The sequence below is a fragment of the Humulus lupulus genome, chromosome X (assembly GCF_963169125.1).
Source record: "Humulus lupulus chromosome X, drHumLupu1.1, whole genome shotgun sequence".
NCBI lineage: Eukaryota > Viridiplantae > Streptophyta > Magnoliopsida > Rosales > Cannabaceae > Humulus > Humulus lupulus.
Window position 1 is genome coordinate 146,893,116 of NC_084802.1, and position 15,889 is coordinate 146,909,004.

General features: G+C 32.4%; 2 long non-coding RNA genes and 1 pseudogene across 2 annotated transcripts; all 3 read left to right on the forward strand.

The window, feature by feature from the left end:
- The first annotated feature begins 200 nt into the window (after positions 1–200).
- Positions 201–4,177, forward strand: LOC133804751 (uncharacterized). Its single transcript, XR_009878606.1, has 6 exons — positions 201–533; positions 2,964–3,023; positions 3,475–3,561; positions 3,637–3,720; positions 3,815–3,941; positions 4,100–4,177. It is a non-coding gene; the product is annotated as an uncharacterized LOC133804751 (long non-coding RNA).
- A 1,153-nt stretch (positions 4,178–5,330) lies between these two features.
- Positions 5,331–6,184, forward strand: LOC133804961 (uncharacterized). The gene is made up of 5 exons (XR_009878722.1): positions 5,331–5,397; positions 5,503–5,599; positions 5,705–5,763; positions 5,862–5,973; positions 6,086–6,184. It is a non-coding gene; the product is annotated as an uncharacterized LOC133804961 (long non-coding RNA).
- Positions 6,185–12,897: 6,713 nt separating this feature from the next.
- LOC133804618 (protein MOR1-like) lies at positions 12,898–15,113 on the forward strand (annotated as a pseudogene).
- The last annotated feature ends 776 nt before the right edge of the window (positions 15,114–15,889 follow it).

A 15,889-nucleotide genomic window follows, 5' to 3' on the forward strand; every position in this document is an offset into this window, starting at 1 on the left:
AACACAAAATTTTAACACTTTTAAAAAAGAGTTATAATATATATAAGTTTATATGCATATAGGCGGGACTTATTGTAGTTTGGCGCCTAATTTTCCCCAGCCCCAAATTTTTCCCACGGTCCCCAGCCCCAAAATTTTTCAAAGCCCCAAAATCATCCTCTCTCCTTCTCTGTCATTATTTCCTTCTCTCTCATAATTCAGATCTATCTTTCTCTTTCTTTTCTTCTTTTTCCTCATCATTCTCTCTCCTCTCTTTCTCCCACCAGACGTCTCCTTCACTCTTTCTCTCTCGCCTGTCTCTGTGTGGAGCCCGACTGCCACCTTCCCCTACACGCGCCGGCTAGGGATCTTCAGAGGCTGTCGAAGCTTCAACCCACTCGGACCATCGTCGTATTCCTATTCCTATTCTCTTTTCGTTTTTCATTGTATTAACATAGATTTCTCTCTCTCTCTCTCTCTCTCTCTCTCTCCCTACTTGCTCTCAGGTCTTCTACTTCGACGTCGGCGAGAATAGAAGGGGTCGTTTCCTCAAGGTACTCTCTGTTGGATAAAAAACTTATACAGGATCTTTATTTATTTTCATGTATATCTAATATTAAACAAATTAATACGAGATAGCCTAAAACATGTTTCTAAAATTGAATTCAAAGAGAAACAAAAATAGAATACTTACAGTATACGCAGCGGAATTAAGAGTCCTTCCTTCAGTTTCTCTAACTCTTGTATCCTCTCTATCGCAGAGTATTATCAAGAAACTGAACCGATCTTTTATTTTCTTCACGATCTTCCAATGTATCCTTAGAACCACCTAGACTAGTGTGGGCAATTCTCAACACATGAGATAGATATAGAGAGAAGAAGAGAAAATACAAAGAGGCTTAGAAAAGGACTTGTGTTTAGGGAGAATATAAAACTATCAGAAAAACTGACTTATCAAAAACCCCTTGTCTTGACTTCTCTATATGCACTCCTTTTATAGACTCAATTAGGCCATTTAATTTAATTAAAAAATCAATAAAATAACAGCCATTTTGAAGCCCTAGGTCGAAATTATCATGGACTATAGGCCCGTGAAATTTCCCATTTGATTATAAGCCCATTGGACTTAAAATCAAGGCCTGTATTATTTTCTATTGATTTAATTAATTAAATAATTATTTAAATCCTTTATCAAAATAATTATTTATAATTTGAAACTTGATTTAAACTTATTTATTAATTTAGATACCAATTTATCTTAATTAATAAATCTGCCATAATTTCTCTTTTCTTCTCAAAATTACACAACTCTGTGAAACTATCCAAAATTGACCTGGTCAACTTTGATAATTCTAATTGATGATTAAATCAATTAATTGAGACTATCTAGATGATTTTATCCAAGGTACAATGGGGACCATGGGCCTATGAAATCAAGCTCCAATAAGTTATCATAAATCTAACAAATAAATTTACTAACTTATTAATTCCTCGTGACTCCACTATAGACTTGGAATTGCACTCTTGAATTCATAGAACGCTCTATAACAAATATAGATACGCTATTAATTATCCATTGTTACAACCATAATTGTCACTCAATCCTCTATAGACGGTCTACAATGAGATAGGACTAAAATACCGTTTTACCCCTCATTGTATTTTATCCTTAAAACACTTAGTTCCTTGTAAATGATATTTCAGTAAACTAATTTAATTACTGAAATGAGATCTCTATCATTTAACACCTTGAACCAAACTAAAAGGAAACCATCGTTTCACTTCTTCATCAGAAGCTATAGATGTTCATATCTATGATTAACACTCCCACTCAATTATACTACCGAGTTCCCAAGATGTAAGTATGGGCTAGTCCGTAGGGTAAGCTGGTAACGAACAAGTCAAAGAACTCAAATAATACAATCAGTTAGAATACTAACCACTCAGAATTGAGATTGAATTGACCTATGGTCAACTATATGATATGACTAGAATAGATAATAACGGTATGTTTACTTATCTTATCAACTGTCAATATCGGTCCTGTCCGATGTAACAAATACATCCGATCTTATCTACTTTGCTAATGTTCTGGAAAGAACATAACACTGTAATGTGTAAGTAGATCATATCGTAGATTGACAAGTCAGTGTAAATCCGGTGCACTGACTAATCTTAGGACTAACTTATTTTTGAACATATAATCATATTTATATTCCACTGTGATTACGTCACTATAAATAAGATTAGCTATATGCTCGGGATTTAATAGAAGTTTATATTAAACAAATAATCATGAAAATAAAACATGTGAGCAAAGTGATTAACCAAGTCAAAAAATGATTTCTATTATTTTATTGATAATAAAATGAGATTACAAAGAATTTGGGTTTTAATTAGGGCATAAAACCCCAACACTCTCTGCGTTGACCTTATCATCCTTTTTGCCTTTGTCTTTTTCAAACTATGCAGGTATATAAGTACCTTATCATACTGTGTTTATACAAGTCTCTGTACATTCTTACATAATACATATCTATATTTATAAGTGCGCTAGGATTGTTGATTGTGGAGTGTGTGAGCTGTGATTGAGTGAGATGTGAGTATTTTTTGGACCCATTTGGGGGTTTCGATGCCCTAATGGGTTGAATTTCGGGACACCATTGTTAATTTTTTTTTTTATTATTTGTTTATGTTCTTCAATCTTTGATCTCCATCGTTTATTTGATCTCTTTTCTTTAGTCTTTATACAACTCTGCTATGTAATTTTTTTATTTCTAAATTATTTTCGGAGAAGCTTACTTCTGTCAAGTTACAGACACTCACTCATCAGGAGAAGCTTGCTTTCTGGATCAATATCTATAATTCTTGCATGATGAACGTAAATAGATGACCTCATCTAGTACTCATAGCTTCTTTTTGTTTCTTTTATGTATATTTTCTAAAGCTGTCATAAGTAAAATAAAAGCACTATTTTACTGTAGGCATTCCTGGACCATGGAATACCAGAGAGTTCTGAAATGGTTGTTGCCCTGATGCAAAAGGTATGGAATATTATAGTATCAAAGTTTTCCTTTTTAATTTTTTTGTTTCTTTCAAACTAAATACACAAACATTATCTATAATGATCAATGATGTATATGGTTATGTTTCCTTTTAATTAGGCAACAGTAAATGTGGGGGGAAATGTAGGTTTAGTGATTATGTTTCAATGATCAATGAAATTAGTGTGGCTTTATCTAATGGGGATAATTAGTTATTGATGCCAGTTAAATTAATTAAAACTCATCTACTTACTGACCATTGTGTAATTTCATTCCCCATTTGTCTTGTTAAACTGTGTAAATTGATGGTAGATTCTTCTGGTTACAGAAGATCTATCTAGCTTATTCAATTCTTTTTCTCACTCACACTTTCCCTGTTTGTACTCTGTTTTTCGTTAAATTTGACTATAATAATACTGAATTTCTTTCTTTGAATGTTTGGTGATTTCAGAGTCCAGATGGTGATATTATAGATTGTGTTTTGTCTCATCAACAACCAGCTTTTGACCATCCTCAGTTGAAGGGACGAAAGCCATTGGTAATACCAATAATTCAATTTCAAGATTTATATAAATTGAAGTGATAAATTGTTTGAATATTACGTATTGTGCAGGAATAGGCCAAAAACTCATAAAGATCATCCTAATAGTACTATGATGAGGACTCAGGAGCTACCAAAATATTAAGTATACTAACAGTAAGTAAATGTTAGATAAAATTAAAAAGTAAAATTGTATGTTTAAATTCAAATGATTTAACTTATAAGGCCAATTTTTTTTTCTTGATATCAGGAAGCAATAGCAATTGGAAGAACATTTGCAGCCATGAAGGACTATCAGATTGATGGCAACAAAGAAATGGTGGCATTAAGAACAATTAACATTGTTGGTTCTTTGACCTCTTGTTATGTAGCAACAGGTGATCCAGTAATAGTCGCTAAAAATTAATAAAATTTGACACATATATTATGTATTGGTAAAATTATTAATAGTTTGTACAACAATTAACTAATACACAATGATTACCAAATATTATAGGTTTCTTCAAGTTTAATTTGGTTTCTTTATGTTTGTAAGAAAAAAGTGTTTCTTCATAGCCTTGTGGACTAAGTTGAGGAGAAGAAGGAACCACCAACAACCGACCACAGTAAGAGGTACAAATTCATAGATTTTTTTAGTAGTTTACAGTTCTGATTTTTTTTAATCTATGTTTAGGGACTATAAACTTTCATTAAGGGGTTGTGAATGGTTTAATATGATAAGGCTTGAATTTTGGGCTTGAATCTATCTTTTGCTTTCATTGGGTAATTATTTGTTTTATTGTGATGGCTAAGGTATTTTTATATGAATGAAGATGATTTATTTACCCAATAATCTGTTGCTTTTTTTATTGATTATTACTCCCAAGTTTTGATTGATTTTTTGAACATTTAAGCTTGATTTTTGGGCATTTTAGCATTTCAGCTAGATTTTTGGGCATTTTGTTGTGTTCCATTTGCAAATTAGTCAATTGATAACTAATATTGTCTTGTATTTTTGGGCTCCTTCAAAAGGTGATTTGAGAGACTTTGTGGATTTGGTGGTGACTTGGAAGAGCATTATATTTGGACTCCTTTAAGAGATATATTGTCTTAATTTTTCTGTTTAATTCAATTGTATATTTATGTGCTTGTATATATATGTTTTGTTCATAAATTAAATAAAACTTGTTTGATATTGTGTTTGTTTCCCCATATTGGTTTAAGAATTAATAAATAGCACCTGTAATGTTTTATTTTGGTGTAGAATATCTAAATTTCTTCTGTAAAAAATGGATGATATAGTGTTGAAAATTATCGATACATAAAAGGGAGAGGATCTCTTATGTTGAAATGCTATGTTCATTAATCATTAGATATGCTTGGTGCATTCGATGTAGTTTCAATTGTGGATTTGATATTCAAGTTTGTGTTTTGTTAAGGTTGATAGATTTTGGCTGTAATTATTCTTTTACTTTGAATGCATATAGTTATACTTTTCAAGATTACGGTTGTTCCTTTTAATTTTTTGTGACAAAAAGAATAAAGATATTTTAAGTGTATAAAAGGAAACAACATTAAATTTGCTTCTAGTTGCTCTTGGTTTTGGGTTTTGAAGAATTGAGGTTTAAATATGATGTTGATCAATATATTTTCAGTTTTTTTTTGTATGCAAATATTGATGATTATTTATTTTATTAATTTTTATATTGATACTTGAACCCTCTTTTTGTTCTGACCCCTCTTTTTGTCTTGAGCTGCATAAGGCCAACTGATGACTAAATTGTCTTTGGAGTGCAGGCTGTAAAGCAACTACTGAGGTTGAACGCTGAACACCCAGATACACATCGCTGTTTAGTATGTATCTCTGTTATCTATGGCCATCATGTTTGTATATGTTCTTATCAGTTTATGGTGATCTGTCTATTCCACTCGAACTTATTGTTAACTGCTTAAATATAGATTAAATTCTTCCATAAAGTGGACTCGATGCCCACTCCAGTTACAGATGCTGAGAACTCATTTCGAGTGTCTTGGAAGCAGAACGCCCAACAATAAGGTTCATTTTCTACTTTCCTGTCTCTTTTTTGTGCCTGTACATATTTAGCATTAAATTAACTGTTTTCTTTCCTTCTTTCTTCTTTTTTTCTTTCTCTTTTAATAGTATTTTGCATGAGAAATCTCTGATCGAGGCGAACAAGATTTTCTTAGAGAAACATAAAGGTGATTGTCAAACTTGTTCAGTGTAATTCAGTGCATAATCCATCATGTCTTATGCCATTTTGGTTAACCTTTTCCCCTTTGTCATTGGCTTTCTGTAGATTCCTTAATGCACAGAGCTGCGGCTGCAGAACTACTGTATGCTTTACAACCTGACAAGAAAGCTGAGGCTGTTAAGCTAATTGAGGACGCAACAAACAATCCGGTGCCAAGGTGATAGATGCTGTACATTGGGTGTGCCTGTTTCTGGGGTTTAGCCTTTTATCAAAAAAAATAAAAAATACATAAAACATATACAGTAATGAGTTCTCACATATTTTTGTAGGAACCCAGCAGATTGTATTTATCGATCAATCTGAGAATGGAGAGCCTCGATAATTCAGCGACCGAGAAGAAAACTGGAAAATGGAGAGCTCCTATTTTTATTTTCGGTATATCTATATATTTATAGTATTTCTTATATATATTTATATATATACACAATGATGGTGTATACAGTATAACATTTCAAATATTATGTGTTACTGCTGTTGTCTATATTTTATTTGATCAGTTTTAATATTATATGTATAAACTTTCATTGTATTGTATGCAGTGTATCAGTTTCTGGAGAAATTGGCATTTTACGCTGTTTGCACTAACCTCTTCTACTTCTTCAACAAGACCCTCAACCAAACGTCAGCCAATGCTTAAGTTAAATAGCTTGTTCATACAATGCAGGTCAGATTTTTCTTTTCCTTTGGAAGTTTCTTTCATGGTTTCTAGTGTCATTAACTATTTTATTTCTACTTATTCACTCCCCTTTTCAAGTACCACTACAAATGATATACATTTAATAGCTTGTTCAGTTATCTGAATAATGGTGTGGACTGGTGAGAGAGCTTTACCTGCTTTTTCTCTTATAATATTCATTCCTTCATGTTCATGGTTCTTGTCCATATATACTTAGAAAATGACTTGTCTTATTCTTGGATTTTGCTTACAATTGAAACTTCTTACTGCATTAGCTAGCTATTCGAACAAATATGGAAGTAAAAGGTGCTATGTAGAAAGTATTGAAGCTACAATGCATCAATGTTACTGATGAGGCTTTGAAAGCTATAGGCACTTCTTGTGCATCATTGGAGTTATTAGCTCTATATAGTTTCCAGAGATTCACAGATAAGTTAGTGCCATTTTTAATCTTTGTCGCCTCAGTTTTTACATCTTTATATGATATGTGTTTTTGGTCATTTATTGTCGAGCAATGTGCTATCTAATTACAGGTATGAAGAATCTGTAACGATAGAACTCGTTGGAACAAATTAAATCTTGTGTACTTTTTTTTTTCTATTTCATTTGCTCTTAGGTTCATTTTTCAATTTTTCTATTAATTGCCTCTAAATGCTATTAGGCAGTTTAGTTTATAAGATAGAAGAGATGTGATAACAGCTTGGCTTTTTTTTTAATATCTTTATTCTATTTTCTAGTAAGTTCAGTACTTATTCTTTCATTTCATCCTGATTTTAAAACTCAGGGGTTTATGTGCCATTGGGAATGGATGTAAGAAGCTAAAAGATCTCACTCTAAGTGACTGCTATTTCCTAAGTGACAAGGGTTTGGAAGCTATTGCCACTGGTTGCAAGAAACTTACTCATCTTACAGTAATGGGTGCCACAATATTGGTACTCTGGGACTGGAATTCATTGGGAAATCTTGCTTATGTTGAGCTTATCTGAGTAATGGCCCTTGAGCTTATGTTGTGTTTCATTTTTCTTCATTTGTTATCTTTTTGGGTAACATACTCTTTTGACCATTTCTCTGCAGGATCACAGAGAAAGTGAATGACAGGTGGGATCGTCATCTTACAGAACAAGGATCTTAAGAAAACAGAGTATTTGTAGCTTCTTATAACCCAGTATTTCTATTGAAATTGCTTCAATCTTTTAAATTTCACTAATCGTCATATTTCTCTAGATTGATGCAGCTATTTCTGGTCTACTTATTTCCATTGTCCTTATCTTCTTTACATTGATTTAAACAGTGTCAATTATTCAATATCAGTTACTGCCCACCAACAGAAGAAATAGACAAACAAACACATAAAGGATCTCTATTAATATATTCTCATTATATAGTATAGAGCAAAATATATATATACTACTAGTGATAGTGAAAATGAAGATGAAAAAATATATTCTCATTGAAGATCACTTATGTTTTTTTGGGCCCATTTTACTCTTAGTTGTTGCCTTTTATTGTTCATTTTGCATCTATTTTTGTTATCTATTTTCTGTATATTGCTTCAGAGTTCCTTATGTGTTTGCTACTAGTCTTCATGTCTAAATTTTATTAAGTCATTTCTCTTGTACATTTGTTTCTGTGTATAAAATAAAATCTATAGTTCTTGCTAGTTCTAGAGCCAAAGTTCTGTGTAATTTTTTATTGTCAGAGTTCTGTGTAATCTATAGTTCTTGCTAGTTCTAGAGCCAGAGTTCCCAGATTGCTTCGAGTGTTACCATTAACTTCAGAATTAAATCGAACAGCTGGTGTATTTGCTTAAATTGCTTGGGCAGGTGCTGCATACTATCTGCTATTGTACATGCTAGCCAGTCATGTGAGTACCCATTTAGTTTTGTAGTAACATATTCTTGAGAAATTTCTCTTGCCAAATTCCTATTTAAATAAAAATAAACCATTATGATTGATAATCTGAAATGATTGCTATTGAAACTGAAAGTTGAAACAACCTAAAATCATGTTGCCAACAGTAAAAACATAGGAGAAACTGTAATTGAAACCAGCTTTAATCATGTTGCCAACAGTAAAATCATAAAAGAAATCATATTAAACAGATTTAAAACTTGTTACACAACAGTGAACACTAAATTTGAACAACTGTGAAACTTGCCTGACACTAAATTTACTTCAGGCTTTCCTGAAAGAGTTCATAAATAAAATTAGCAAGTTAATTTGCTGAAAACAAGCATTCAGATTTAAAGTTTATAAATAATGTTTTATAAGTTTTTATAAAGCATTCTGTCAGCGAAGCTCTTCTTAGAAGGTACTAAAAACACAAAAGGCAAACCATCAAAGATAGAACAAGCCAGAATAACATAATATTCTACATTACCTTATCTCACTTCAAGCTAAATCTCCAAGACAAAAAACACAATCAAAGGCCAAAAACTGACCTTGAACATGCCAAATACTACTTTAGTCCAACCTGTTCTAAGGAACTTCCGGTAGCTAAAAACTACCAACTAGTGTAGTGTTGGATAAGGAAAACAACAACTGCTTTAATGGACTCCTCTAGAATGTATTGGTATTGTGAATATTGAGATAAATCAATCTTTTAGTCTGCGATGGTGTTTACCACTGATCGTTTTTCCTGATTGCAATATATCTCTAATTACAATATTTTAGGGCTAATAACTCATTATAATTAAGTATTATATATTTTAACTTCCAATGCCCACATGCTGTAGAAATTAAGATCAAATAGGTTGTCCATTTATTTTGTGTATGGCTTAGTATTATAAAAACCTAAATAAAGTATGACTTAGTCTTCCTCTTCTCTCATTAGCATAGTAATAATATTATTTGTCCGTTTCAATCAACCAAATTAAAATATTTAAAAACACTAGTAGAGAGATAATAGAACAATTTGTTGGATCAATGATAGAACAATTTGCAGCAATATCTTCATTTAAACAACAAGTGGAAGGTTTATCATGTAACGACCCGGATTTTCAAGACTCAATAATGCGGAAATATAAATGTTTTCATTTAACAAAATGTCTCAAAAACCCATAGAAAAAAAAAACTTTTTAAAAAGTCGTATGGCCATACTTAACATTTAGTTACAAACATGTTTTATAAAGATTAGAGTGAGCCTAGTTTAGGAAAAATTACACAACATTTCCAAAAATAAAAAGGCTTCCCAAAAGTTCGGTCCACATGTACATGTGCAAGGAAGACTCCAGCGCTCACTGCTCTGCCCTGCCCTTGCCCTTACCTACAACATGGAACAACTAGGTAAGCGAAAACGCTTAGTAAGATCAACTTTCAAACAAAGCATGTAGAGAATTAGGGTTCCGGACCCTACACAATCAATTTCAAGAACGCTAAAGCATCTTGGCAAACTTATGGTCATGCCTGATAACCAAGGATAAATTAATTCATAACTAGATAAAAATCCTACACTCAAAAAAATCCCAGAACAAGCAGATATATTATATCACAACTATATCTTATCAACAATTATATCCCTGCACTCAGAAAATCCCAGAGCAAGCAGATATATTATATCACAACATAATTCGAGACCAACACTCGACAATTTCCAACAATTCATGCGTAACGCGCCCTCCAACATAATTGCTAATCTGTAAAAGAGAACCGAGTCCCCACACTAAGATCTAGCCAATAAATATTCTCATCAAGGGTAAAAATCGTGTTACCTAGGGCATCGCTATTTATTCAATAGTGTAATCCAATTTACACAATTTTACGGAGACTTCTATGTTAATCAGTGGTGATGGTGAGCAGTTGCCCCTAGGGTGTTCAGCCTCACTCAATCTTGGCAACCCCTAGTATCTCTAGGCACTCTCACTGAATGGCCAATATTCATGGCTGCTATCCGGGAATAACTTATCAGAGCACTTGCTCGGATTCTAACCGTCCAATGATTAAGTAAGCATGAGGGCCCCTAGGTCCCATTTATATTGGCGCCCCTAGGTTTAACCAGCTTATCCTCATCTCATGGCCACTCGTCGCGGTAATGAACCGGACATAAATAAAATCAAGCAGTGTGACGGGGATCAACCGTCTAGGATATGACGGACTTTTACCGTTCATATTTTCTAAATCAGCACTCACTAGACTAACGTCTCTAAGCAACTTTCTATGACAGTCTATATATGTGCATGTATCCCTATACTAACATACAAGACAATAATCATTTCATGTTGCAGCCATACAATATAAGTTGACTTACTTGGAGTCCTTAGCGCTCAGCAGGTTTTCACCCTCCAACGTTTAGTCCAGTTACGCTTAGCCAATACTGTAGTTATCCATACAGTATACTCGGATTAATTATGGCACTCATAATTCATTATTATTATTTTGGGCAATTTGGTCATTTTAATAAAAGTCATTTGTAAGGATTTATAATCCTTTTTTGGTTTTAAACCTATTAAGGAAAGTCATGCAAGATATTCGAGACTAAACCCTAAGTCTCGGGGAGACCTATCCTAAGGTCTCGATACCTAGGCTCGGGTATCACAATGGTATTTCCCCACAACCCGCTAAAAATCTTATTCTTTCAAGGTATCGCTATTAACTCGCACTTTCGACTAGTCGGTTAAAATATGTAAGATTTTAGCCGGTATTATATCCAGAAAATACAAATAAATTCCTTAATTATTTTTAAAGAAAATAAACTCTTTAAATTTTCCTTTTAGTTTTCTTAAGGTTTTAATATCTAAAAACCGATTTAAGAAAATTGCCTAATTTGTCTTAATTAGGAAAACCGTTATAAATTTCTCATCTTGACTAATTAATTTTCCAAAAGCAATTAATCAATTTTACTTACTAGAAAAATAATTCATTTAATTATTTTCTCAAAATATAGGGTTTTAAACCCTCTTTTAATTTATTAACTATTAATAAATTAGATCTCTTATTTTTAGAAAGAATAAAAACTCTTTAATAAAAATAATTCATTTAAACTCAAAGGGGTAATTTTAGTGAAAATATGATTTCAAGACTTACCATTTTATATCTTGAAATAAACAAAATTTTACTTTTTACCTTATGTTCCAAAATCTCATTTTTTACACTAAGTGTGAAAAACCTATTTTTCACATTTTTAACTACATACTTCGTTAGTTCATAACTTGAAATTTACTTACCCAATTGTTACCAAAATTTCTCAATTCCATTTTTGTTATGCCATTTAGGTCTTTACAAAATCTTAGGTCAAAATGAGCATTTTTGATTGGTGAAATCATTTTCCAACAATGAGGTAAAAATGACCTTATTTTCAAGTCCTTATTTTTTCCAAACTTTGACAGTTAATAACTTTCAAACCGTTTAATATTTTCTTACCAAATTTTACAGTGGAATAATAGGTTATGCCAGAAATATGTCCACAAAAATTTTAGAAAAAACTGGGTTCATTTTCCCTATACAGTGGCTGTCCAAACTTGGTTCCGAAAATAAGAATACAAAAAACTGTTTTTTTACCTAAACTTTGAAATAGCATAACTTACTCATTTCTAAACATTTTTTAGTGTTTCAAAAGCTCAATTTTATGTACTCAATCTCAACAACATCACAGTACAATTTAATTTTACAAAACCAATATACAGTGGCTGCTTGACCCCTTGGAAGTCACAGCTCAAAACATGTTTTGTTTTAGGGTATCCTACAAAACCCTTGGGGGTTTTGGTTCCCATTTTCAAAAATCAATACACATGCATCATAAAAATTATTAAACAACTACCATAACCTTATTACATCACCAACAAGAAACTTTAAGCATTAAATATACAAAATAATGCTTAAAACTAAAAACCCTACAACAAAATCATCAAAAGTAAACTTTTTACCTCTTTGGTGTTCTTGCTTAAGGTTTGGACCTTCCTATAAGCTTTGACTCCTTCAAAACCTTTCAAAAACCCTAACCAACTTCCCCCAACAACATAGTTAATTAGCTATTTGAAACTCTAAGCTTAAAACTTTACAAAAGCCTAGATTAGTGAAGCTTTACCTTAGGGAAAATACTTCCTAGACCAAGACTTAGCCTCCAAATTTTCCTTGGTGTTCTTGAGGTTGAATATTGAGAGAACACTTTGAGAGGTCTTCAAAAATCAGATGAGTGAATGAGAGAGGGAGAGTGGTCGGTTCTTAGGGTTGGAATTGCTCACATAACTCTTCAAAATATCACAAAATACTTGAGTGATTTTCTACCCACTTGCCCACTTGACTTCTTAATTAAATGGGATTTTATCTTTATAAAATTGGGTTCACACCACTCTAAAATACCACATGGCTGGCCACCCTTTTCCATATATGTGATCATTAAATTTTATTTTTATTTTTATAAAGGTTAATAAAGGTTTCATAAGAAGAAAAGTCCAAATTGGCTTTTGACCCATTTTTTCACTCTTATTAAGTTTTAATCACCAAACTTAACATTAATTAATTAAATTTAATGTCTCTCACATTTAATTTAATTAACCACATAATAAAATTTAACCTAAGGTCCATTCATGGAATAAAATTCCCCATTTCGGCAAAATTAGGCATTTAACACAAAATGCCTTAAAATTTCCATTTTCTTTTAGGTTTATTATTCTTGACCAAACTTTAACTTTTATGAATGTATTTTATGCCCAAAATATAATTGCCATGATTTTTCATTTTATTTTCCGAGATTTTTTTTTTTTACCCGATCAGGGTTTTTGTGTCGGTCTAGGACCGAAAGTCTTATCTTGACTTTTAAAATCACAAAATTCATATTTTGGCTAGCAATAACTCATGGAATACTTACAAACAAAATATAATATTATTTAAAATAATATTCTTAACCCGGGGGAAAAATCCCGACCCGAATCGTTTAAAGGTACCCAAAAACGTAGGACGTTACATATCAGACCTAGACCACTGAGTTGAGTTATTGATTCGTTTACTGTGTGTTGTCCCTGGCTGGAGTGAGAAAAATGTCCAGGTATTTAAAGGTTTTATTGCTGCAGATATCTATCTTTTTTACCTTTGTGGATATTTTTGGCTGTGAAGATAGTTATTTAAGGCATGGAGTTTGAATAGTGCAGGTTCAGCAGCAGGTTATTGAAGTCATTACTTTCATAGCCTCTTCGTCAACCAAATTTCCTAAGAAGTGTGTAGTGCTTTGCCTTCTGGGTAAGTGTTCCTTGGTTTTGGTTGATCACAAGTTTGGAGCTGGGATTTGTTTGCTTAAAACGGTGTGATCTCTTTTGCACGCGTATTTGGCTTCTTAGTTGTTTGGTGGTTGATTAGATAGTTCCTTATTTTTGCTTGTCATTATTCCTGAATTGACAGGTATAAGTGAGCGTGTCGCTAACATTAAGACTCGTGCTCATGCCATGAAGTGCCTTACTACTTTTTGTGAGGCTGTAGGTCCTGGATTTATTTTTGAAAGAGTAAGTCTTACATTTAAATCATTTCTGTAGAGAAGTTTGTTTGCACTTCTCTTGTGAACTTCTGAAGTAGGGATGAAACATATTAGGTTCTAAATTGATTGGAACTTGTATTTCTTTTCTTTGATTGCTTTTTTTATTTTTTATAATCCAATAAAAGTCAAGGAATTCTTTGTATTGTAGCTTTACAAGATACTGAAAGAGCACAAGAATCCCAAAGTTCTTAGCGAGGGGCTACTGTGGATGGTTTCAGCAGTGGAAGATTTTGGCATCTCACATTTGAAACTTAAGGTTTGGAGTTATATTTGGGCCCTTTTTTTTTTGCTTTGTCTAACTGTTAGTTAATAATTATACCATATTCAGCTATTAAAGGAATTGATATATTTTATTTTACAGGATTTAATTGATTTTTGTAAAGATACTGGACTGTAGTCAAGTGCAGCTGCTACTAGAAATTCTTCTGTCAAGCTTTTGGGTGTTGTGCAGAAATTTGTTGGCCCAGGTTGATACTCATTTTATTTGAATTGTCCACACACCTCAATTTCCTTTTAAATATTTAGTTGAACTGCTCCCAAACATTGATTTTTTTTTTATAATTAATTTGTAACTCCCTCCCACCCCTTTTCTTTTGTAGATATTAAAGGGTTTCTTTCTGATGTTAAACCTGCACTGGATACGGAGTATGAGAAGAATCCATTTGAGGTGCTCCAACTTAATCATTCAAGATGCATGTATTGTTCGTTTTTGTTTATTTGTTACTGATGTATTCCCATATCTTATCTAGGGTGCAGCAGCAGTTCCAAAGAGAACTATTAAATCAGCAAAACCTACATCTGCATCTTCTGGTGGACTAGATGGCCTGCCACGGGAAGATATTAGTAGGAAGATTACACCTACCCTGCTTAAAGGCTTAGAAAGTACTGATTGGAAGGTAATATTTTGATCATAATTAATGTTTTTAGGGATGGAGCCTGACACCTGCCTGCTGCTAGAAAGTCCAAAGGGGAGATATTTAGCAGCCATTGTAGTGTTTTGATGTTTTGTATTTTCTGCTTTCTAGGCTCGCTTGGAGTCAATTGAAGCTGTGAATAAAGTTTTGGAAGAGGCTAACAAGCGCGTCCAACCCAATGGAACTGGTACATTCTATCATGTGTTTAAATTCTCTCTCCCTCTATTGTTATTATTTATTATTGTACATGCTATTCAGCCTCCTTTATATTTCTCTCAGCACCATTGATCTATTTCTCTTCATTTTATTTGTAAATATGATTTTGTTTTTCAGCATTTGGGTTAGAATTTATAACTTGAATTTCAAATTGGAAGGTCACTTTTGTTTTAATACTATGAAAATTTCAGGGTCATGTATAGTTTCTTATGTAAATGATTTCTAAACATGAGCTAGCTAGCTTTGGCAGAGAAACCAATTATGATAGTTATTTATATATATTTATATATAAGAATAAAAGAATATCATTAAATATGATAGTTTATATATAGGAGTATAGTATCTACAGTCCCAACTAACTGTTTTGAGTCATCAGACTCATCACCATAGAGAAATTCTCTTCTGATTCTCTCTTATTTTATTGAACTAAAACAGATAAGTATTTATCTTAGTTTTCCATTTTCTTCTTTTGAAGTTTTCAATGTATCATTTAAGAAAAGACTGTAAGTTTGTTGTTGTGGTGGCAAGAACTTTTGTTCTTAATAATAAAAGGACTTTTTTTTTTTACAATGTGCAGGTATATTGAGATGATTTCTTTGGAGCAATTCTTGACAACATTTGTAGTTGAGGCCTTTAGAGTGGAAGAATGTATTTCACTAATTTTTGTATACATTTCTTGTTTTGTATTTAGTAATAAAGGAATTTGAATTGGGCATAAATTATATTGTAATATGATTTCTTAAGCCTAGACTAGTAGACTAAATATTGTAATTACATTTGAGTAATTAATAAAAATCTATTT